The sequence below is a fragment of the Narcine bancroftii genome, chromosome 4 (assembly GCF_036971445.1).
Source record: "Narcine bancroftii isolate sNarBan1 chromosome 4, sNarBan1.hap1, whole genome shotgun sequence".
Classification (NCBI taxonomy): Eukaryota; Metazoa; Chordata; class Chondrichthyes; order Torpediniformes; family Narcinidae; genus Narcine; species Narcine bancroftii.
The window spans coordinates 244,753,940-244,778,687 of NC_091472.1; the positions used below are offsets into that span (position 1 = coordinate 244,753,940).

At 41.5% G+C, this 24,748-nt stretch overlaps 1 protein-coding gene across 4 annotated transcripts in view; it reads left to right on the forward strand.

Annotated features, from left to right (window-relative positions):
• The window catches only part of LOC138761810 (serine/threonine-protein phosphatase 6 regulatory ankyrin repeat subunit B-like), a 149,077-nt gene that overhangs the window by 10,879 nt on the left and 113,450 nt on the right, over nucleotides 1-24,748 (forward strand). The window lies entirely within an intron of this gene.

Sequence of the window (24,748 nt, forward strand, 5' to 3'; positions counted from 1 at the left end):
ATATCTTACTTCCTGAAATCAAGGAATAAAATTTGTACTTGACACCAACTACCAAAAAGAAGTTTACCGAGAAAAATGAGGTATCACAAGCAGTAAAGATGAAGGAACTTCCTGTTGTTGAATATTGTGGTTAATTGCTAATGTTGAAAGAAACTAGTGCTTCACGCAGCTCTACAGGAACCAGAAACAGGCCATTTGTTTTAAAGTTGTTTGTTACAAGATCCATAATCTTACTGTTTTCAAATACTTGTGCCTGAAAATATTATTTCATCATGTGAACAAACACTTTGTCTTTTGAAATTTGATTTTATACTCACTGTAATCAATTTGGGTTGGGACCACTGCATGTGTTGGCTCATTGGGCACCAACAGGAAAGATTGTGCTTTTTGTTCCAAAAAATGTTTTTTTTTAAAATGGATTAATGTGGTGAATTCAGTTGATGTATTCCATCCCATTCTTTGGTTTGCCCAATATTCTTTCATTGCCCTCTGATATTAAATTTGTTTTGCCACCATTGAACTTAATACTGCAACTATCCAACTGCATATTTTGATCAGCATCAAAACCAAAGCTTTGAAATATACTCAAATATACTGTGATGGAGTATTTGGAGATGTTTTTGGGCGATAAATTGGTAAAATTAGAGTAGGTTACATGCATACACACATTTTAAAACAGAAGTTATTTGAAATACTGAAGAATTCATATTCTGTGACTTTACAGAAACTGTGGAAAATGCTATGCACATTTCACAATTGGGTCCTAATTGAAATGATGACATGAAATGAATAGGCTGCTGTCTTGGAAGAATCAGGTTATCTGTGTTGGACCTTTTTGCAAGGCTTTTGACCTTTGCAAAGTGCTCACTTAGAGGTCATTGAGAGGTTTGTTTGCCTAAAATAACAGATGAACTAGAAGACTGACTCCTATGGTTTGCTGGAGAAGGCAGAGGTTTTGCAAGTGAGAGAGAGAAGGACATGTGGCTGGCAGTTGGAATCTCAGAGAGACAGAGAGACTGAACAGTGTCAGCCAGGAGAAGCTTGTTGGAACTGAGACAGAAGCTCCAGAGTGGCGGATGGCTGGAAGTGCTATCTGTCTGATGTTTCTCTTGGAATAAGAGGAACAGAAAGGAACTCTGGTAGCCTGAAAGAAAGAGGTTATCATCTGGAGAACCCTGATGGGGCAAGTTTCATCAGCAAGACATTGAGGTGACTAATGGTGGTACCTCATCTATTGGAAATCCTGGAACAACGCATCTCTCTCTCTGCAAACCTACAAGAACGTTCCTGAGTGGTAAACATTTACCTTTCGACCACCAAAGCCTGGTTAACTTTATACATGTTAAATTCTGTCCACAGTATAAGAATTGCCTGTAACCAGTGAACTTGGAAGAAGGAGAAGTGAAATTGAAGTGTGAACCAAATAACTTTTCTTAAATTTACACACATTACATACACGTGCGTTTAGAATTAGAAAGGGGTTAAGTTAGGTTAAGTAAGTAAATAGGTAAGTTAAAGTTTGATTCTGCTTTCATATTTAAAGATAATTAAAAACAACTTTTGTTTAAGTAACCATTTGCTGGGTTTTGAGGTCCTTTGGGCTCGTAACAATACAAGTTAAATTTAACCATTTGGTTCAATTACCAAGATCAACTATTTCAATGGTTATAACATTACCTGTTAGATATATGAAGGGCTTTGGTGCAGGTTTGCCTCAACTGTTTGTAAATTACTGTGTGTTTTAATTAATATCCTTGAATAGTAAATATTGATGGATTCCTTAATTGCTGTGATCATTTGACCTTTATTCTGCCAACACTTTTGCTGAGGGCTCTAATTATTGGTCACCTTCTCTGAATTTGCCAGAAACATTGAAAAAGTAGCAAAAACATTTCAAAATTCCTGTTTTGATTTTCCATATTTGCAAAAGAACAGTTTATATAATACTTACAAGTTGGGAGCAGGTACAAGCCAGTTAATGCATTGAACCTGCTTTCCTTTAAGCTGCACTTTTTATATAGTCCCCTCATTTCAGGGCACCATAATATTTGAATCAGAGCAATGCTGTGTGTGTTATCCGATTTAACATGAAACCGGATATATTGCGATGAGTCATTGGACTCGAGCATCAGGCTGCCGCTGGGAGTGGGATCGGGTCAGTTTACTAAAAATTAATTTGTTTTTATTCATCTGTAGCTACAACCATTTATTGAAGCCCTGATTTAGCACAACCCTGCTTTTTTCATGATGCAATTTTTTTTGACCCAAAACTATTGCGTTATAACAGAATTCCACTCTATATTAAAGACAGCATGTTTAATACTTTGTTACATATTCCTTGCATGCAATGACCACTTGAAGTCTGGTGATTCATGGACATCAGCAGGTGATTCTATGGTGATATTTTGCCAGGCCTCTACTGCAGCCATTTTCAGCTCTTGCTTGTTTCTGGCCCCTAAAGTTTTCTCTTCAGCATATGAAAGGGATGCTCAATTGGGTTCAGATCAGGTGACTGATTTGACCATTCAAGAATTTTCCAATTTTAGCTTTAGAAAAACTCCTTTGATGCTTTAACATTATGTGTGGGATCATCGTCTGACTGGAGGATGAAGTGCATCCAATGAGTTTGGAGATATTTGCTTGAACTTGAGCGGATAAGATGTTTCTATACACCTCAGTTCATTTTGTGACTCCCATCAGCAGTTCCATCATCAATGAAGTGCGCCAGTACCTGCGGCACCCATATGTGCCGAGCCCATAAACACCCCGCACCACCATGTTTCACAGATGAGGTGGTGTGCTTTGGATCTTGGGAAGTTCCTTTATGCCTCCACACTTTGCTTTTGCCATCACTCTGATACAGGTTAATCTTGGTCTCATCTGTCCACAAGACCTTTTTCCAGAATTCTGCTGACTTTTAAATACTTCTTGGCAATCTGTAATAGGACCATCCTGTTTCTGTGGCAAACTAGTGGCTGGCATCTGGCAGTGTAGCCTCTGTATTTCTGTTCATGAAGTCTTCTGCAGACAGTAGTCATTAGCTCCTTTCTCACTTGCAAGTGATCCCAGGAATTATGGCTAATTGACCTTTAAATTTTCTCCACACTGGCTAGAGATGACATAATCTCACGACGGGGATTGACGGCTTCAACCCCAGGCATTGCAATCATGCATGTGTTAAACGGGCAATTGCATTGTGGGAGTGAAATGACCCAAGGTTTTGCAAGAGTGCAGGAAAACAAAGGAAGAAAAGATTAAAATGAAGGTATAAACTTTGCCACGGGAAAGTCGCAGCGAGTGGTGGGGGGGGGGGGGAGAGGAAATTAATGGCAATAGCGGATTATTTGTGCTATAGTGCACAATTTCTAAAGACCGTGGGGGGGGGGGGATAAAGCAATGGTGGACTTGACTTTCCAGAATGATATGGGGCAGAGAAGCCCCTCCGTGAATGCTCCATGCATGCAGTTGTGCATACAGCTATGCATACAGCCCTTTCTCTGCTGCATGCAATTCTGAGAGGGCAGATCCACCATCACTTTTTCCCGTGGTATTTATAAATTATTTGCAATAGTGCTACCAACTTATATATTCAACCCCTTATAAAAGTGCAGCGTAGCATTAAGGCTCCACCTCTATGCATTTGTCTGTTTTTCAGGCATTGTTATCTGTAAGGTCAATGGTGAGTGATCTGGTACAAGCCTTGCTAAATATTCTGACTCAGGCACTCTGCTTTCCAACCGGGCAGACATGAGAAAATAATCAATTCTGGTGTGAGAGACATGTGACTTAGAGTAAAAGGAGTAGTCCTTAGTCTGTGGGTTCCTCCATCTCCATATGTCTATTACATTTAATGCTTTCATGAAGGCCAGAGTGGGTTTTCGCCACAATGGACCTCATCACTGTCTTTTGTTGTCTTGTGTAGAACAGGTGCAGGCAAAAATTTAGATCTTCTTCAGTTAATATGTTCTGTTTACCCTCTGCAGCCCTTAGGAAAGCATTTTGCATGAAGTACTCATCATCAAAGTTTGGCGCACAGAGGTTTAGCAGTGTCCAAGGTTCTGAATGTAATTAGCAGTGCACCATTACAAATCGCCGGCTGGGTCTGTAGCTCCATCATTACCAGGACCCTTTTATGTATTAAAATGGCTACTTCCCCCCTCCCCCCAGCCTTAGAACTGAAGGAGGTATGCCTGGACCATCTCCTTTTATGGGTCTCCTTTTATATGTATCACATTGATACATATAAATTTGATAGTCTTATTCATTTGTGTTTCTATATCTTTTTACCTTCACAACGCCCTCCTCCTGCCCTTCTGTCGTTCATGGTTTCTCCATTCCGATGTCTACACCAGTCACAGAGAAACAGAAGAATAAAAATAAACATGAGAAAAATGAAATTGCTTCTCCTAATAGACAAGCCTAGGTAAAATAAATTAAAAAAAAACCCCAATATGTCAAAATTAACAAGCAAAATATTCCTGTGCTCTATTTTGGCACCTCCTCTTTGCTCCTGTGCCATTTCCCCTCAAATTTTGAGTCTCCTCATGTACCAGCTTCTCTCTCGACTGGTCTGCGGGCGTTCATCCACTTCAAGCTCCCATAGCCTCTTCCACTTCAAGCTCCCATTATTTTTGCTATTTAAACATTTTTAAAGAAAAATACAAGGAAAAGTATATATAACCCTCCATTCCCTCCAATCATCACAAAGCTTTGTCAAAACCCCAGCTACTATGTCCAACAATATCCTCAATCGCCTATTTGTTTTCATGAGTCAATGATTGTTGGACTGTGATGAACGCCCGCCCCCCCCCCCCCCCCACCTTGTTCCATTGCTTCTCAGGTATTTGGTCCATGGCTCTTTCAGGGGTTTGATTCAGCCTGTATCTTTGCAGGCTTACCCACTTTCTGGTATCTCCCAGGTGCATATCATAGCGTCCTGTGGTTCCTTGAAATGTTTCCTCCCCCTTCCCGAAAGCATGATTTTTTAGGGTTACCAGGTACAGTATTTTCTTGACCTGGTCAAATTCATTTTATTGTTTTAGCAGCACAGTACTCAAGTTGGGGAAGAACATCAACCATCCCCCCCCCCCCCACCCCAACCCTGGAATTCCACTGCCCCCCCCCCCCCCCCCCCCTGCCGTCTCTCTTGATTGGGTCATCACTGCCCTTAGCACTGTTTACCGGTCCCTGCTGCTCAAAAACCAGATCAGAACCGGCCTTGGTCATTGATTTGGGGCAGGATGGGAGCCAAATGTCTGACCAGCCCTTTCTATGGCAAGAGGGGCTCTGAATTGCTCCCGTCCCAACACTTTGGGGATCCAGTGTTCAAAGAACTCCACCATGTTCTTCCCTTCCTCCCCCCTTTTTCAAGCCCAGTCGTCTAATGTTATTGCTCCAATTGTAATTTTCCAGATATTATAACTTGTCTATCAGCTGTTTTTTTTTTTTGACAACCCACCCGTTGGGTGTATTTTCCAGTGTTTCTTGTCTATCTTGGACGTCCTCCATCTTGTCTTCCAGGACCCCGACACGCTTTGTCAGAGTCGCAATTGAAGTTCGCAGGTTGAGCAGGCCCTCCAAGATCTCTTTTAGTTTGGTATCCACTCATTGCTCCAGACCACTGATCTGGGTCGCCAGCGACCACAGGACTGCTGGAACATCTTGGTTGGGCGAGGCCAAAATTGCAGGCTTTTTCCTCGTGCCTTCCGCGCTAGGGCCTGCTGGTAGTGAGAGAGCCTGCGAATCGCGAGCGTCGAGTGAGTTTTCACTCAGTTTCCGCCATTTCTAGCCGGTCCTGGTTTTCTGTCACCTGCTTCTTGCTCTTCCTGCCCATCGTGCTTCAGTGTGGGTAAGTTTAATTTCTATTTATAGACAATGTTTTCCTTGTTTTAGAGGCTTTTAGATGGGAGCTCTCTGGACATGCCCTTTCAGCCTCTCAGCATCATGTGACTCCCCCTATTCACTGACATTTTCGAAGACAAATTATTTTGTTTGCTGTTCTTGTTTCAAAGATTACTGGTATATGGTTTCCAAATTTATTCCATCATAAGTTGAATATATTACAAAATAAATAGAAATATTTCAGTTTTGTTCAGCAGATATTTTAGACAAAAGTTGGACCTCTGATGATCCTGTTCTTTAATGACGAATGAGCTCTATGCGTGGTAAGTTGAATTGGGAGGGAGTTAAAGGTGGATGCTTCAGACTATGCTGCAATAGTTCTGGTCGCAAACCTTGCTGTGTGAGTCAAGATGTACAACAGGATTTGAGGGTCACAGAATTTGTAGGCCTCCGATATTTAGAGTAGAATTTTATGCAAGTGACCTCAAAAAGAGCATCATTTAATGCTTCAGGTACAGGTATTCTCACTGTAATTTTGTATGTGCCTTGTTTGATCTGACTTGAAAATGTGAAACTGTTTCGAAGTAAGTCATTTTTAATATAATTACGTTACATTACACCTACAACTTTACCATCTGTGATTTAAAATATCCATGTCTCAGTCTTTGCACTCCTCCCAGTTTCTTGACCAACTGTGTTGAACTCGATTTGCAACAGTCTATTTTAAAGGTCTTTGTCAGTGGAATTCCAGACCCACTCTTGTCGTTGTGCACTAGGACCTTGCAAGCTCGCTTTTATAGTCCCATCCCTGTCCCCCCAAATTCTCACTAAACCAAACATAAAATTTACTGATGTATATGTTAAATCCTCTTTTGAAGGCAGTGCATTGCATAAACACCAATATGATAATAAACACATTTTGGTAATATTGACAAGAGTATTAATTTGGTCAAGTAACTTGAATCTTTTGTGTCCAATTTCATACAATGCTTGGGGATGCAGGTGTAAACTAATTTTTATGTCGAGTTTTATTTTCTGAAAATTAATATAATGAGGATATTCATATTTCCAGAAACAAGCAATGTTTCACTTGTGATATGTAAAAATACTGTTCAAAAAAAATTCGTGAAACGGATATACATGCAGACTTAAAAATGTTACCTCTCTAAATCAATAAAAATCATTGAAACTACAGTAAAAGTTTGATTATTTGTCAGATGAGACTACTAGACAGGAGCTGGGATGTATGCCAGGTTAACTATTGTTGGTCTGGAAGCTGCTTGGCACTTCCCTGATGCCAATCCCTCTGAAGTGCAGGTTACTCAAGAGTGTTAGTTAATGAAGTGCTCCATACAATCCTTTGACTGTAATTAAGTTCTTTTTTACCAGTGGTCCTTTTTCTCTTTCACTTGAATGGGATTGCTGTTGCATCAGCTACAAAATCTGAAACTCACCACAGGATGCTAAGGGGTTTCAGTTGAACTGATTTATTTGAACCTGGCGCGCGCCCTTTAAGGGCAGCGTCAGCTCCGCCCCACATGGGCGGTGACATCATCACGATACCTGAGGCGCGCGCTGTGGCCTGAGCCACGAGGCACTGAGATACCCTCGATGGTGCCATCTTCCTGCAGTTTTCCCGCCAGCACAGCGATACAAGCGGGAGCCAGTTCGCCACGAGAGATGTGCGCCGCCCTATTGCTTTGTTATAGTAGGTTTATATTTGTGTTGGCTTAGCAGACAGACTTCCCAGCCTGATAACGAATATCTTTGGCTCACCTAAATGCAGGAAACCATGTTTTGCATGACTAAGTCTCAACATTAGCAATAGCTTTGGATCAAAATTACTTGGATGTGTTATTCTGGAATTTTACTAACTATTTATATGAATGATAGCAAATTGGAAACAAAAAACTGCTGGAAAGACTTGTTGGTCAGACTGTGTCTGTGGAAAGCAAAGACCCTTTGTCAGATCTGATGCAAAACTGATACAAATCTGATATAACTTTGAAATGCTTTATTGTTTGTGGAAACCTCAAATTTAATGGCAGAACTCTATCCTTGCTCTCTGTGAAATTGAATAGTGGAAAAGGAGCTTGCCTTGAGGCTGGGTAATCTACTGTTGGGCCCTGTGGGATATTGAATTTAAGCACTCAATTGCATGGTAATTGTTTAGTTGTGATGAAGTGGAGGCAGAATAAGATGTTTTTAATTATTTGTGATCTTTAAGGTTGAAGTTAAATGTCTTAAAATATTTTTGTCATTTTTTTAAATGTTGAACTTTTTTTAATGCATCTGAACCTTCTAGCTCAGCTTAAGCTGGTGGTGGGGCTTTACTATGTACCAAAGGTTTTCAACTAATTTTTTTTTTAGATAGTATTTTGGCATTTAACACCTTCATTTGTGGTTCATACCAATTTGGGCCTTGCCACTGGGTTCTCCAGGATCTTCATTGGACAGAAGAATCAGCCATTTGGATTCAGAAATGGTAAGTTTGCAGCATTAGAGAATGAGAGCAGAGAACCAGAGAATCCTACAGAAGAGTCAAGTCGTCACCTTTATTTATCGTTCATACCATGCTTGTACAGTAAAGACAAGATAGTGTTTCTCAAGGAACCACAGAACCTATTTACATAAATATAAGTTAGAATAGAAGTTAAACACATTGAAATATGAAAGTATTAAGACGTATACATTAAAAGTCCTCAGTACACTTTTCACATATGTTCTGGGAATTCAGGAGCCTGATGGCTTGGGAGGAAAAAACTTGCCCAATGTGGACATAACAACCTCTTACAGATGGCAGAAGGGAGAAAACAGTTTATTCGAGGGGTGTGTGAAGCCCTTCACAATGTTTATTGCCTTTCGCCTGTATCGACTGTTGTATATGTCCTTCATGAGAGGAAGAGAGCCTCCCCCAATGATCTTTTCCACTGACTTCACTATCCTCTGCATGGTCTTGCGATCTGAGGAGGTACAGTTTCAAAACCAGGTGGTAATGTAGTTGCACAGGATGCTCTCGATACATCCTCTGTAGAAGGTAGTGAGGATGGAGAGTGGAAGATGAACTTTCCTCAGTCTTCGCAGGAAGTAGAGGCTCTGCTGGGTTTTCTTGGCTGCGGAGCTGTGGTTAAGGGACCAGATGAGATTAACCACCAAGCACACTCCACTGGGCAGGGAGAGGTTGCGTCCCGCTGGGCAGGGAGAGGTTGCGTCCCGCTGGGCAGGGAGAGGTTGCGTCCCGCTGGGCAGGGAGAGGTTGCGTCCCGCTGGGCAGGGAGAGGTTGCGTCCCGCTGGGCAGGGAGAGGTTGCGTCCCGCTGGGCAGGGAGAGGTTGCGTCCCGCTGGGCAGGGAGAGGTTGCGTCCCGCTGGGCAGGGAGAGGTTGCGTCCCGCTGGGCAGGGAGAGGTTGCGTCCCGCTGGGCAGGGAGAGGTTGCGTCCCGCTGGGCAGGGAGAGGTTGCGTCCCGCTGGGCAGGGAGAGGTTGCGTCCCGCTGGGCAGGGAGAGGTTGCGTCCCGCTGGGCAGGGAGAGGTTGCGTCCCGCTGGGCAGGGAGAGGTTGCGTCCCGCTGGGCAGGGAGAGGTTGCGTCCCGCTGGGCAGGGAGAGGTTGCGTCCCGCTGGGCAGGGAGAGGTTGCGTCCCGCTGGGCAGGGAGAGGTTGCGTCCCGCTGGGCAGGGAGAGGTTGCGTCCCGCTGGGCAGGGAGAGGTTGCGTCCCGCTGGGCAGGGAGAGGTTGCGTCCCGCTGGGCAGGGAGAGGTTGCGTCCCGCTGGGCAGGGAGAGGTTGCGTCCCGCTGGGCAGGGAGAGGTTGCGTCCCGCTGGGCAGGGAGAGGTTGCGTCCCGCTGGGCAGGGAGAGGTTGCGTCCCGCTGGGCAGGGAGAGGTTGCGTCCCGCTGGGCAGGGAGAGGTTGCGTCCCGCTGGGCAGGGAGAGGTTGCGTCCCGCTGGGCAGGGAGAGAGCACGGAAACCTATCATGGCCCCAGGTGCAGATGCGCGGAGGAAGAGCTAGAGATGTCCCACCGGGTTCTTGTAGCTCTGTGGCTATGGTGCTCCATTCCTCCAGTGTTTCTGTACATATCTGTGCTCTTCTCCAACCTGGAGTAATGTGGTCCATTTCTGCTACTTTATAAATAGTTTCAACGCCTTGATGATTTTGTTAGTACCACAGAAAAGTATTGCCCGGCTGACTCACTTGCCCAGAACTTTCCATCTGCTGGGAGGCTACGTGCAATTTTTAATGAAATCAAACAAACACAAAGGATGAAGGAGAATAATGATCCTCATTGTTTTTGTTAAGTCAGTTTAATCAGACCATAATGTGTCAGGCCCCCCCAAGGCTTCAGCCTACTCAGCCTAATGATTAATCTGCCACTAGGATAGGGTCAAGAACTATAAATTCCTGGGTGTCAGCATCTTCAAGGATCTGTCCTGGAGCCTCCCATGTCAATCCAACTCCGAAGAAGGCTTGCCAGTGGCTGCACTTTGAGGAAATTTGATATGTCACCGAAGACTCTCAAACTTGTACAGGTGTACCGTGGAGAGCATTCTGGCTGACTGCATCACAGTGTGGTATGGAAGTGCAAATGCTCAGGACCAGAAAAACCTCCAGAGGTATCACAGGTACAAGACCACTCCATCGATGACATCTACAAGAAGCAGTGCCTTTAAAAAAAAAGCACTCCACCATCCAGCCCATGCCCTCTTCACTCTGCTACCATTGGGAAAGGTACAGGAGCCTAAGGATGAGCACTCAGCAGCACAAGGACAGCTTCTTCCTCATTGCCATCAGATTCCTGAATAATCAATGAACCAAAGACACTGCCTTACTTTTTGTGCACTATTTAAAAAAAAAAAAAATTGTTGTAAGGAGGTTTATATGAATGTTTGCACTGAATATTGACACCTGTGGGAGCTTGCTGGGACTCAGTGAATAGGGTGGGGGGGGGTGGGGGGAGTGCGGTGTGAAAGATTAAAGCAGTGTTGTGTGTTTGCACTGTTCTCACACTGGCAGCGCCTGGAATAACCTGGGGTGCCTGGGAAGGAGTCAAAGGAGATGGTACTGGAATGTGAGAAGAGATCAGAAAGACATCGTTTCGTTGAGTTTGAAGAATTATAAACTGCTCTTGGTTCTAACAGCATGTTTTTCAACCTTGATGTATGATCTATAAGGCTACAGGCTTGGGGGAAGAGGGGTGCTGTTTGTCCTACATGTAATGCTTTATTCTCAGATCTCATAGGTCTGGGGCTGATGTAACCTTTTCTCTAAGTCCCTTGCTTGAGTGTATAAATATTCTGTGAATCCTCTTGTTGGATGGAGATCCTACGTGACTGCTTCCAGTGTGATAGCAGGAGAGGGCTCTTCCAGGTAGCTGCTCTCTGATAGAGAGTTAACAAAGAGATTTCTGTGTGCTGCGCTTGATTGCATCGGGAGGATGGAAACCCACAACACTGCTGCAAAACAACAAATTTCGTAACTTGTCCATCATATTAAATTCTGATTCTAATTCAGCCTCTGTTGCATCTAAATGAGTTTGCTTCTGGATTGAAGTTAAATGAGTTGTTTGTAAATGACAAGTTTTGAAATGTAAGGGTCTCATACATGGTAATTTAAGATGTCTGACTATCGACAATTTACAACTTGTCATCAGAAAAACACCCCTTTTATATCCATTATATTGAAAAGCTTTGATTCGAAATGGAAGATAAACACTCACTTGTGTTTTTGAAATTGGAACCTTCTTGGCAATTAGCCCTGAATAGAAGAGATCAGAGTTGCTGTGGGACAGTTAAAAATCATTTTGTTTGTCAGATGTATTTATTTTCCAATGCAATGGAGAGATACAATATTATTTCAAGTAATTGAATCTGGTTCAAGCTACTGCTCTATATTCAAATGATACACATCCGGTCAAGTTGGGGTGCATATCATGTATACACTACATCTTCAATCACTAAAGAGATAAAAAAGACATATATTCACCAGCGGGTAATGGGAATAAAAACTAGCTTTTTTTCAAGAGAACTTGGTGAACGTAAAGCGTTTTGCCTATCTATTAGATAAGCTCTTGCTGTGGTAAAACTTAGTTTTGGTCTATTTTGAAGCCAGTCTGTGTGTATATGATCAACTTGGCATGCCACTGAGCTGACTGGGTGTAATCTGGACTTCTGTGCTTGCAATATTTACCTGGATGATGATGCTGATATTGGATTGATGATCTTGTAAATGGATTTGAATTTTTTGTGAAGGTAGCATGAGTGATATCACTCCAGTTCTTTGTGGTTGATACTTGTAGGTCTTTAACATGTATAGGAGGATTGGGATCTTTGCTGCCCAATAGACGATGGGGTTTGTGCTGGGTTTGAGATATGAATAATCAACATTTTCAGTTGAAAGGCTATGACGGTGGATCAAAAATTGTCTCCAGTTTGCATCGCAGCAATTCCTCAATGATTCTTCACTAATGCTTCGCTAGCTCGAGGAGGAAGGAGAACACAATCTCTTAAGCGACCTATTTTCTCACCTTATCAAACAGCACCTGCCTTGTATGGGTGCTATGTTGGCTTCATCCGTCAACTCTGAATCTGCAGCAGTGGAGTGCTAACCAAGTAATCATTGATTCTGAGGGATTGTCTAGAGCTGTAGACCTGAAGCTAATCATCAAGGTTCTTTGTCTTGAAAGGTTTTGGACAATGTTAGAGTGGCATCCAATAAAATGGAAATCTATTCATTCAAACTAGATGTGCTTTATTGGTTTTAAACCATTTTTAGAGGTTGGCGTTACCTGATGTGTGGTATTAATATTGCTTTCAACTGATTCATTTAAACCTGTATGTTTCCAGATTTTGTTTGTTCTTTTAAGAATTGTGAACAATGCTGATTGCTCACTCATAATTGGCAACCATTCTTCCATTTATTTTCTTGATGAAGGGTTGATGATGAGTTATTGTCAAGGAAACAACCGTGAGTCTGGTACATGCCTTTTTAGTTTGGAGCGATGGTTAAAAGTTGGTATTGAAGGTGAATTGAATTTGTGACTAATTTCTCCCTTGGATGTAAAATAATTTTTACTTGTGCTCTGGATATGACAGCCTGAGAACTGTTTTGATTTGATGCTAATGGAAAAAAGCCTTACTTTACTGCTGTCCATATTTGGATGAAGGTCTAGGGTTGAATGGATGTACAGTAAAAATCCCCTGTATTTGGTATTCAAGCAACTGGCAACCCAAGCAACTGGAAAAAAAAAGGAAATAAATAAAATTTAAAATTAATAAGAATAAATAAAAATTTAAAGAAAAGTTTAAAATTGTTAAAGTAAATGTTCTCCAAAACAACATGCAACCCCTTGGTGAAGATGGGAGCAAACATTCAGCCAGCAAGACTGTGAGTATATTTTCATCCACTACTTCAGAGGCCATACGAAGGTCCGTTCTGGGTCATCTGAAACAACTGGGCCACATTCGAGGTGGAGATCAGAGGCAAGACGGAGGTCTTCACCTCAGACAGGCTGAAGCCGGCACACCTGGCCCGGTGCACGTGGTCAAGACACCAGCACCACGCTGAAGAAGCAGGCCACCGAAGGCTGCAGAGACTTTGGCTCCGGGCACCAAGGACAATACTGCTGGTTCTGGGGGGGTGTCATGTGGAAGCCCACCCCGATGGCAATCGAGCCGGCACTCCAGGTGACGAGTGCAACCAAAGGCCAGCAGCCCACGCATCGGCACTGGTCCTAACAAGTGAACCAGTGGGTGAATGGCAAGGGCAGTTTAAAGACCAGCGACACCAAAATGGCACTGGCCTTGCTGCGCAGCCAACAGACAGGGACAATGCGCGGGGAAGAAAGGGATTGTTATGAAGGAAAGTATCCACGCGCGGGAAACCCGCTTTTGTTATGTATGTTGTGACATCAACCAAGGTGGGCCACAGTGGGATCAGTGCAAGTATAAAAGTCGGGTCTGAGTCTTAATAAAACTCAGAACTTAACCTGACTACATCATGTGTGTCTGTCTTCTTTCAAGTAGCGCGCAGCTTCATTGGCTGCCTTCTTGAGGTAGTGCCTCACATAGATGCGTTCAGTGGATTTGAGGTCAGAACCTGGGATGGCTTGGCTATGTTTACCTTCTGTTTGATTTTAAACTTAGTGAGATATTGAATATGATATGCATATTTAGTGACTCAATTGGAGTCTGGATTCGGGTTATTGAATCATTCGATTGATCAGGAAATATATTAAACATGAGTAGAAAGCAAAATGTATGCACAAGATCTTAATTCTTGGTGCAGATGATCACATAAATCACTCAATGTGCTTCTAAGGCTTATTTTTGATGAGCAGTAACACAGTTCATGGACATTCTTAGCAACTTGGAAAATTTAGAGCAACTGTTGGCCTTTAATCTTGACCAAATTAATTGTGGGAAAACATCCAGTAGTCTGTGCCACTTGGTGGCATTTGTTCTTTGTTTAAATACAATGAGGGCTATGTCTTAATGACATTTTAAACATACATGGTACTATTTCCGCATCTTGGAATGTATTTACATGAATGTGGTGATGGGACAATATTGTCATTGAGTCAAAGAATATTTACTATTTACATCACAAAAGGATATTTGGCCCCTCATGTCTGTATTTGATTTTTCTGCTTGAGCATCTTTCTAGTTTCACTCACTTGTCCTTTTTTATAGCCTTGTAAATTTTTCTTAGACTAATTTTGATTCAATTCTCTATTGAAGCCACAATGGAATTTTTCATTTGGCAATACTTTCCAGATTCCATATGGTGCATGTATCACTCTTGGTTCTTTTCTCTGCTATTTTATACTTATGGCCTCTGATCACTCCGCCGAGGGGAGCAGTCTTACACTTCCCACTTTGCCCAGATCCCTCTCTATCCTTTTATTAAACGTTCTCTTCAATCTTCAAGGCAAAGAGAACTAACTTCTTAAACCTTGTAAGTAACATTAGTCCCTCATCCTAGGAATCATTCTCTGGCTCTTCTCTGTCTTTACAATTCAACCAGAATTAAACTCAATACTCCATTTCAGAGTGGTGCTTCTTAAAAGAGTAGATCTTCTCTGCTTCTGCTTTAAATTGCCTCTCTGTTGAATAAGCACAATTTAATTTCCTTCCATGTTTCCCTCAAACTCCAAGACTACATCCCATCTGGTCCTGGTGAGTGTTTGCTTTCAATTCCGATTACTTTTTTGTACCTCCATACAATCAATTTTTTGATGTTCAGCAGAATAACAGCTTAAAGTACATCAACACATGTTGAATCTTTTATTAAAAATTGTACATATTCCTCTGTTTCCAAATAGCTTACAAATCCCAGACTTCAAGAAGTACTTTTGGGCAGCCCAGTCGAGATATATTGCCTCACACTTCGAGGGAGGAGATGTACAATCCTGGGGACTAATTCGCCTGCATATGGTGGGTGAGAAGGTGGCAGAGGACTTTATATATAAATGGGATGCTGAATTGTTATCTGGAAAACTAGGCAGCCCTACATTTAAACAAATCATCACTATTTGCAATAAAATTAAGCAATATTTAGGTATCAAAGTGGGGCTGTCTCCAAAACCACCCCTGACTTCAAATAGATTAATACCATTGACGGTGGGTAACAGGATTCTGGACACCTGGCATCATAATGGCATCAGGTGCTGAGAGTACTGTTACGAGGAGGTGGGGGGGGGGGCTAATACCGTTTGAACAAGTTAAGAATAAGTATCATTTATCAAATAAGATATTTCTCTGCTACCTTCAGATAAGATCTTTTCTACAGGACAAATTATGTCCAACTATGGCCTTATCAGCGTGCAGTGACATAGAGATCATGATTCGAAGTGGGAGCACATGGAAGTTCATTTTGGCAATGTTTTTCTTGCTCCAAACGGAAAGCCCAAAGCCAGCCTTGATAAGTCAGAGTGAGAAGTGAGAGTCGGACTTAGGAATAACGATTGATGAACGATGCTGTTCTGCAGCAGCTTGTACCTGATGCCACAAAAATTGAACAGATTGAAACTTGATTTATCAGACCACTGTTTTAGATGTGGCATTGCAACAAGGACTTTTGTGCACACAACCTGGACATGTGCCAAGGTGAGACCCTTCTGAGTGGAATTGGGCCAAGCCCTGGAAAAAAATCATAGGCAAAAAATTCCCACAGGAGCCAGAGCTCTTCCTGTTGGGAAACATAATGGATGTAAGACTTACAATGAAGCTATCCAAATTTCAGTTTGTCATAATCACGTTGGTGGTGGCCAGGAAGTGCATAGCAGTTGCTTGGAAGTCCAACTCCTACATTGGAACACAGAAATGCAGAGCTCTGTTCCCCTGGAGAAAATAACCTACAACTTAAGGAAACAATATGGTTTTTTTTTTGATGGTTTGGGAGCCCTACCTGAACTATATAGGGACATAGTTGTGTGAACCACTGTGCCTTGCCGTCTTGCCTTGCCCTCCATGTTTTCCCCTCCATTGTGGAGGGAGTCCATCCTCTGCCATGATATGACAAACCCATATATCCCCAAATATAATTTTCATACCTTTGTGGTGAATGTCTTGGTCATTGTGTGTAAATATAATTAGTTTGGTGTTAAATGTTCAATGTCAGAGGGGAAGGGGATAAAAAGAAACACTCAAACTCCATGAGAAGACTAAGAAATTAACAAATATGAAAAGTAATTAATGTGGATATCGTTGATAAATGATATTGATGATATTGACAATTGTTGGAGTTTGTGTGGAAAAACCATAAACAAAATAGTCAAAAAAATAATTAAATTTTAACTAAGATGATGAAAACAAAACCTGTATTCTGACAAGGTACTCACCATGCGTTCAATACAAAATCTGAGCAATTTCTAATCTGACAATTCTGACAACGAAAGAATCTGACAATTTCTTTTCTCACTGTTGCTCTTTGACCCACTGAGTTCTTCCAGCAGTTTAGGTTTTGCTCCAGATTCCAGCAACTGCTATCGCTTGTGTATCCCCACTTGAGCCATCTTGATGGTTTGTGGCAATATCAAGAAGCAGTCAAAAATTTTCCAAAGTTAGTGGAATGCTGCAATGACAATTCAATAAATCACTGAGCTGCTGTCTAAAATGTAGCAGCTAAGAGACCAAAATTCCTGATTGTGGTGCCATTGGTCTTGCAACAGTTAATTCTCTGGCTTGCTTTAAAAATCACACAGGCTGAGATGTGAATGGAGCTGTACACAAGGCTAGTCAAGCACCAACATCTTGCAGGAACTTTTCTAACTGACTTCTGTGCTCTTCATGGCCTCATGTACTATCCCACCAAGACAATCCATAAATGGGAGGAGCAACACTTAATTTTCCGTCTGGGCACTCTAACAGGATTGCATTAATTTCAACTTCTGTAGTTTCTGCTAGCCTATTCTCCCTCCCTTCCCATTTCCCTCTTTCCTCCAGCTCTCCACCCCCTTCCCTCTCCATTCACAAAGCCCCCCCCCCCCCCCCCATGTTCAGGTGCATGCATTGTGGTTTTATTTCAACCATGAAGTCTGCAGATTTGTATGTTTTACCTGTGTCTTGTGGGAGCCTTTTATCTGTTTATCCTCCTGGATCACTTGGAAAACTCTTGAAAGGAAAAGTATACGTTTACACATCAATATTTTTTAATTGTGCATTTCACATGTCATTTCATTTTCAAATTTGTAAATGGGGATCACACACCCTAAATGAGTCCATGGCATTATTGCAAAAATTAATACATCAAAAGCCAGTAAGTTGGGGGAATACCTGTATCTTGTTTTGCGGATGTTGTTGAGAGCCAGCTGCTCCTTTTCCCTTGGCTATCAGCCATCATTTGACAATGAGGACTGGAAAGTGAGCAGGTGGAACTCAACAGAAAATGTATGGTATGCTTGTCTTTATGAGCTGGTGAATAGAATATATGAGCAGGTAGGCCATGGTGCATTTTTAAAAAATCAAACATCGGTTAGACCACAGCTGGGATATTATGCACAGCTATGGAAAGATGTGCAATACACTCCATGGAGGAACTCAGCAGATCACACAGCATACATATGAAATAAAAGATAGCCAACATTTTGGGCCTGAGCTCTTCGTCAGGAATAGGGCAAAATGTGCAGATGTTTGAATAAAAAGATGGAGGGTGGTGTTGTGGAGGGAGAAAGGCACAGGCTAACAGACAAGAGTTAATAGGTTTTTACAGGTTGGAGGGTAGAAGAAAAGTTAAATGATGGGGAGAGGGAAGAGTGCAAAGAAGGTTAGTTATTTCTTTGATGGAAGAGACAGGGAGGTGGAGGAAAGAAGAGAGAATGATAATGAAAGAAAGAGACCGGGAGAGGGAGTTAACAGAAATTGGAGTTGTCAATATTAATGCCATTTGGTTGGAGACTGCCAAGTTGGAAGGAAATGTGTTGTTCCTCCAATTTGCAGGTGGCTGCGATTTGGCAGTAAATGAAGCTGTGGAGACATGCCAATGCGGGAATTAAAATTTTTCACCTCTGGGAGGTCTTTACTGATGAAGCAGACAGTGAAGGTGCTCAGCAAAATAATCTCCCTGCCTGCTTCTAGTCTCCCTATTGAAACCTAATTTTTTTGGAAGTAGCCATCAGGCGACACCTGATCATATGCATGAACAAAATGGTCCTTATTTATACCTTTACAAGCAACATTCCAAGTAGAGGAGTTTGCATTTGTTGAAATTAATGGTTATTGGAATAAGTTGATACTACTTTATAATGTTTTCCCTTAAGGATTAAAAAATTTTGTGTGATGTGCATCCAAGAAAAAAATGGCCATGCAGCCAGAGCTGTTGTAATAGCAGTGCTGCTGCTGGTGCGGACCCAGGGAGAGCAGAGACCCAGTGCTCCTCTGCAGGGTCCTACCACCCAGACCTACTACTGACTGCTCTATACAGGCTTTAACTGCTTGTAAAAGGAGTCAACATTAATTTTTAAAAATCCTGCAACTGCAAAGTCTGGGCTCATAATGGCAGCACCTGAGCTGGCAATGGCATTGAGGGGATTCAAGGGTCCGAGAGAGAGGCAGACCATGCAAGGCACCAGAAAACGAAGAGAAAGCCCCCTGTTGGAGAAGAAGCAACAGAGACGACCCTACGGGCCAGTGATCACAGCAGCAGACCAGGAGGAGCTGTGCGGCTGAAGAACACACAGGTAGCGGGCTTGAGATGAGGAACCCACGCAGACTGTGGTCTGTCAGTTTGCAGTCAGAGGACTTGCATCAGACTGCAGACTGCGTGTGACTAGGTTGAGACTGGCTGAAGGGGTACCAGGTATTGGAAACGAGATGTGAGAGATTGCCCATGACGACATGGGCTTCCAAGGGACCTCTGGCGCTGAAGGCTTCCTGATTATGTTGGAGGTTTGGATCTGGAGCTCAGGCTGCCAATGAAGTCTGTGTGGCTACAAAGACTATGGAAGCACTTGAGGTGACTCCTAAGAACACTTGGTGATTTTTTTTTTTGCTTCTCTTTCTCTCGCTGATGGTGAATTTTTGCCTTAAGGCAGACAATGCAATTTCATGTGATGTTATGTCTGTTTTATTGCATGACTGTAAAAGAATCTTGTGTTACCAGTAGCACTAACTGTACATCACCAGTGATGAATTGTTTTGAAAGGCTGGTGTTGAATTAAATCAGGTCATGTCTGAGTGGCTTCATGAATCCATTCCAAATTGCCTATCATAGCAACTGGTCTATGGAGGATACCATCTCACTGGCTCTTCACAAAGCCCTGGAACACCTGGACAGCAAAGATGCATTCATCAGGATGTTCTTTATCAACTACTGTTCGGCATTTAACACTATTATCTCTCAAAACTGATCAGCAAACTCCAAGACCTGGGACTCAACACTCCACTCTGTAATTGGATCTTGGATTTCATCAACTCCAGACCACAATCAATTAGGATTGATAAGATCATCTCCACAATCTTCATCACTACTGGAGTTCTTAGCCCCCTGCTCTACTCACTTAACACCTAAAACTGTGTGGCTCAGTACGACGATAACACCATCTACAAATTTGCCGGCAATACCATGGGAGTGGGTTGTATATAATTTAAAAAAAAGTGATGAGTCAGCAAACAGGAGGGAAATTGAAAAGTTGGCCGAATGGTGCATCAAGAACAACCTTCCTCTCAATGTTGACTTCAGGAAGGGAAAACCAAAGGTGTATGATACAGTGATCATTGGAGGAATTAGAGGTGGAGAGAGTGAGCAAATTTAAGTTCATGGGAGTCATTATCTCAGAGATCTTTCCTGGACTCAATAAACAAATAGCTTCTGAGGACTTGAGGGAGCTCCCAGCAACTACATTGTCTTGACTGCATGAGTGCCTGGGCTCACTAGCCCCAGTTAAGCCCAGAGCTCACAGGCAAACCAGCACCTTTGTCCCAAAAATCTTTGCAGACTGTCACTACGTTTTTGTCCGACATGGAGCCCACCGGCCACCCCTTCAACGGCCTTATGAAGGGCCATACCATGTCGTCAGACACAACGATTCTACCTGCATGTTGGACATTGGCAGCAGGGAAGAGACTTTCATGCTCTGCTGGCTGAAACCGGCCCTCTTGGACGTTAATCAGCCAGTTACTCACTCAACCCTACGGTGCAGGGGTCAGGCACCAAAAGACAGTGTCCCGATTGCCAGTTCTTGGGGAAAATTGCAGAAAACATTAACATAAATAATGCCTATGTGGTCATTCACACTGCGCGCCTTTTTAGACTGAAAGTATCTGAGTGCAACAGTCCCGATGATTGGGCAAGTAACAAAATTCAGTGTTTTGCAGCAACATCATAGTGCAAACATTCATTTAAACCACTCTTGCATCAATAAATTAAAAAAATATAGTGCATCTAAAGTAAAGTAGTATCTTAGGTTCATTGATTATTCAGGAATATGATGGCAGCGGGGAAGAAGCTGTCCTTGTGCCACTGAGTGCTCGTCTTTAGGCTCCCGTTTCTTTTTTCCTGATTGTAGTAGAGTGAAGAGGCCATGGCCTGGGCGGAGGAAAAGAGGCTGCTTTATTAAGACACCACCTCTTGTAGATTTCCTCAATGGAATGAAGGCAGGTGCCTGTGATGTCACAGGCCGAGTTAAGAACCCTTGAGTTTTTTCCTGTCCACAGAGTTGGCACCTCCATACCAGACAGTAATGGCACCAGCCAGAATGCTCTCCACTGTACACCTACAGAACATTGTATAAAACGTTCTGTAATTTCTACATGGTCAAACCAAAGTGTATAAAAATAACCTTGAATAAAATCTGAAATTTGCACTTTAATTACTTGTAAATTGATTACAAACTTAAAACTATGGAGCTCGGGGCAAATAAAGGAAAAAAAAAAGTCTCTTGTCTCAAACATTATGGAGGGCACTGTAAGTGAAATAATTGAAAATTAATTGCATCAAGTATGTTCAAAATTTATGAATATTTATTTAAGATCAACACGTATAACAAAAAAATCTATGTATCACATTGTTACAAAGTTATTGATTAAATGCATGCTGATTTATATGGAAAAAAGGAAGAAAAAAACCTAACTGAACCCCCCCCCCCCACCCAAACCGCAACCCTTACTACCGCCACTAAATAAAAATAAAACAAACTACAAAAAAAACTAACTGACCAAAATAAATAATGAATATAAATATATATTGAATTGGGTTGCTTTAGGAAACTCAAAGATCGGAAAAAAAGTTTCACAAGAAAACATTATTTATTTATTAAGAGAAGATTTCTCCAGTCTGGAGGATTCAAAATAATTATTTATAAATTCAAACCTAATGTTCAATCATATGGGCTCCATTCTGTAAAAATATAAAATATTTACCTCTCAAATTATATGTAATTTTTTTTGAATGGTATACAATCTCTGTTGGCCATCTTCCTAGTGTTAAAGAAACATCTGATTTCCAAATGACAGCAATACATTTCCTAGCTAGTGGTCGATTGATGTCATTTGATTAGTTAAGAATTAAATATGATATCCCACGTAATACTCTTTTATGTTATTTTCAGTTGAGATTGTACAGATTTAGAACAGTTGATTGTTGATGGAACTGTTAAGAAGTTTAATCTCCATAGCATACATGAAATTACAAGAGAAAGATTTATTTAAGATGGGAACAAGATTTAAATATATTGATAGTTCAACAAATTTGGCAAAATATATGTAACGATTTTAATGTAATGTAAGGGATAGATATTTTTACATCAGTTATATATTAAACCTCAGAAATTGAATAGATAGAAATTGGATATATCAGATCAATGTTTTTGATGTGGTGAAGATATTTGAACCTTTCTTCATTCTACATGGTCCTGTACAAAAGTTAAATCTTTTTGGGTTTCTATTAGTAAATTTTTGTTCAAAATTTATGGATTGGAATCTAATTTGCATTTCACTTTTCCAATTTAAATTTGTGTAATCGAGTTTTACAACACAGAATCAGGCCTTTTGGCACAAATTAGTCCCATATTTCTGAGTTCCTGTAATGATACATGTACCTGTCTAAATGTCTTAAATGTTTGTGCAAGGGTTAAAATGAATTGCAAGTTGCAAGCAAATTTAGAATACAGTTTTCAAAATGTTGCTTACATATTCTTTTGAGTGTCTCCTTTGCAACGTTTTCAAGCCAAGGTCTTATGGCTTGTTAGAGATTACCCGTTAGTTTAGTTTCCTTTGTTCTATGAAATGGTAAGGAATTAGTGATCCGACAATTTTATTGAGCGTTTAACAAAGTTTTAGCTCTGTCTAATAACGTTTAATGGCTTGTAGCAATGTATAGTAACTAATAATAACAATGCTTAATAAACTCTGGAAAACTCAATTCCACTTTAGTACAAATTTATCTCCATGAGTCATAGACAACATCAACTTTCTAATATCCTCCAAGTGAAAATAGTCCGACAATTTTTAGTCAATAAAATATGGAATTTAAGACAATAGAAAGGTAGAAATTGGATTTGGAACTTGGACTGAATCAATTGGGCTCTGTTTAGAGTATGTCAAACTCAAAGAGGCACGATAATCAACAGCATCACCAAGGCCATTGAAGAAGCAGTAACCCTTTCTAAAGGATTCTAAAGGATTGCGTGTTTATTGCAAATTAGAACACACAGTTTGGAGAAACTCCCACTTGTCCTTTGAGGACTATTTTGGAGTTATTGTTTGTTTGATGTCTGAGCGCGATGGTCAGCTGAATGAATAAGATGGCAGCTCCCGCTGAAGCTGCTGCCACTGAGGAGCTATGTGTCAAGAAGATGAAGGTCATGAAACTTGAAGAAAGAATTGCAACAGCGGCAATTAGGTACAAGTAGAAATAAAACTACGCTTCAAGCAAGATTGAATGAGGAATTAGAAAGAGAGAAGGTAACAGCTGCTGGGAGTATAAATCCCACAGAATTACTGCAAAAAACATCAATAGAAACTAAGATCAGCTACATGGAAATGACTGGAGTTGTGCCACAATATGGTGGTGAGGAGGATGGGCAATCCAGAGTGGAGACAAAATCAGATATCAAGGCGACGTTGGATATACAGGATGAAATATTACCAAGTGATAGTGCATCAAATACTGGAAGCAAGAGGAGTTCTGGAGCAGGTTCCAGAGTTTCAAGTACTGCATCGACATGTTTAAAGGTTCAGGCTGATGCGGCAGTTCTTTTTTTGAAGTGGAAAGAGAATTGATTCAAATTAAATTGGCCTTAGACGAGCAGGACGAGTGGATAAGATTAAAATGGGAACCGCTACAAAGCAAAAAGGAGCTGAAACAAGAACAGCTACAGAGAGAAGAGGAACAGCAATGGAGAGAAGAGGAGCAGCTGCGGATAGAAAAGGAGCTGTAGGAGGAGAAGCTAAGAAGGAAGGAAGTACAGCTCGAAAAGCAAAAGGAGCAACTGGAACTGGACAAAAAAAATTGCGGTTAATCAGGCAAGGTCGAGGGTACGAGAAAACTCAAAGTAAATTATCCGAAGCGTTTAACGCCTTGGAGTTACATTTTGAGGAAGGATAATAGAGAAAGGAAATACTTAATACCAAAGAAGAGCCAGTGTTACGGTTACGAGATTTGCATGGTCCTGAACAAGCCAGATTAATGCATGGTGGTGCCAAATCTCAAACCCCAATAATGACTTCAATGCACAGGGATCATGCCATCTTATGAAGCAGAATACTACCAGCTCCCAACAGGTAATGGAAATCCAGGTGTACAAAGTAACTTGCGCCCAGGCATGAGAAGGCAAGATGAAATAGGTGTTTCTCTCCCAAGAGAAAGATTCCAGTTTTGATGGTGATCCACTTCACTTCCAAACGTTTATGGAAAAACTTTGAATGCAGTTTTGTAATTAAGAGCGAAAACTCTGAGGATTGTCCATATTATTTGGAACAGTTCACAAATGAACAACCACATGAACTCATAAAGAGTTGTCATTATATGGCCTGAAAGAAGGTTTTGAAAGGCTAAGTTTTTACCAAAGAAGCATTTTGGCAACAAGCATGAAATTGCTGCAGCTTGTGTACAGAAGTTGTTTTCATGGTCGTCAATAAGACGGATGACACAAAGGCTTTACAATGTCAGGATGGTGATTGGCCATCTACGAGAGCTTGCCATATTTACTAAAATGCTAGTCATTTTAAATAAATTACCCTACTGGATGAAAGAACTATGGAGAAATTGAGTTCTTGAATACCAGAAAACATGCGATGAGACAGCTACTTTTAAGGATTTGGTGGAGTTCATTGAAGGGTGGTTCATTGTATGGAAATATCAAAGGCATTCAAACAGTAAGTAAAGAAGTTGAGAGGTCTAAATCATCTCCTCAACCAACATTTTGAAAAAGTACATTTGTCACCTCCCTGGCAGTGCCAGATAAAGAAATTAAGGAA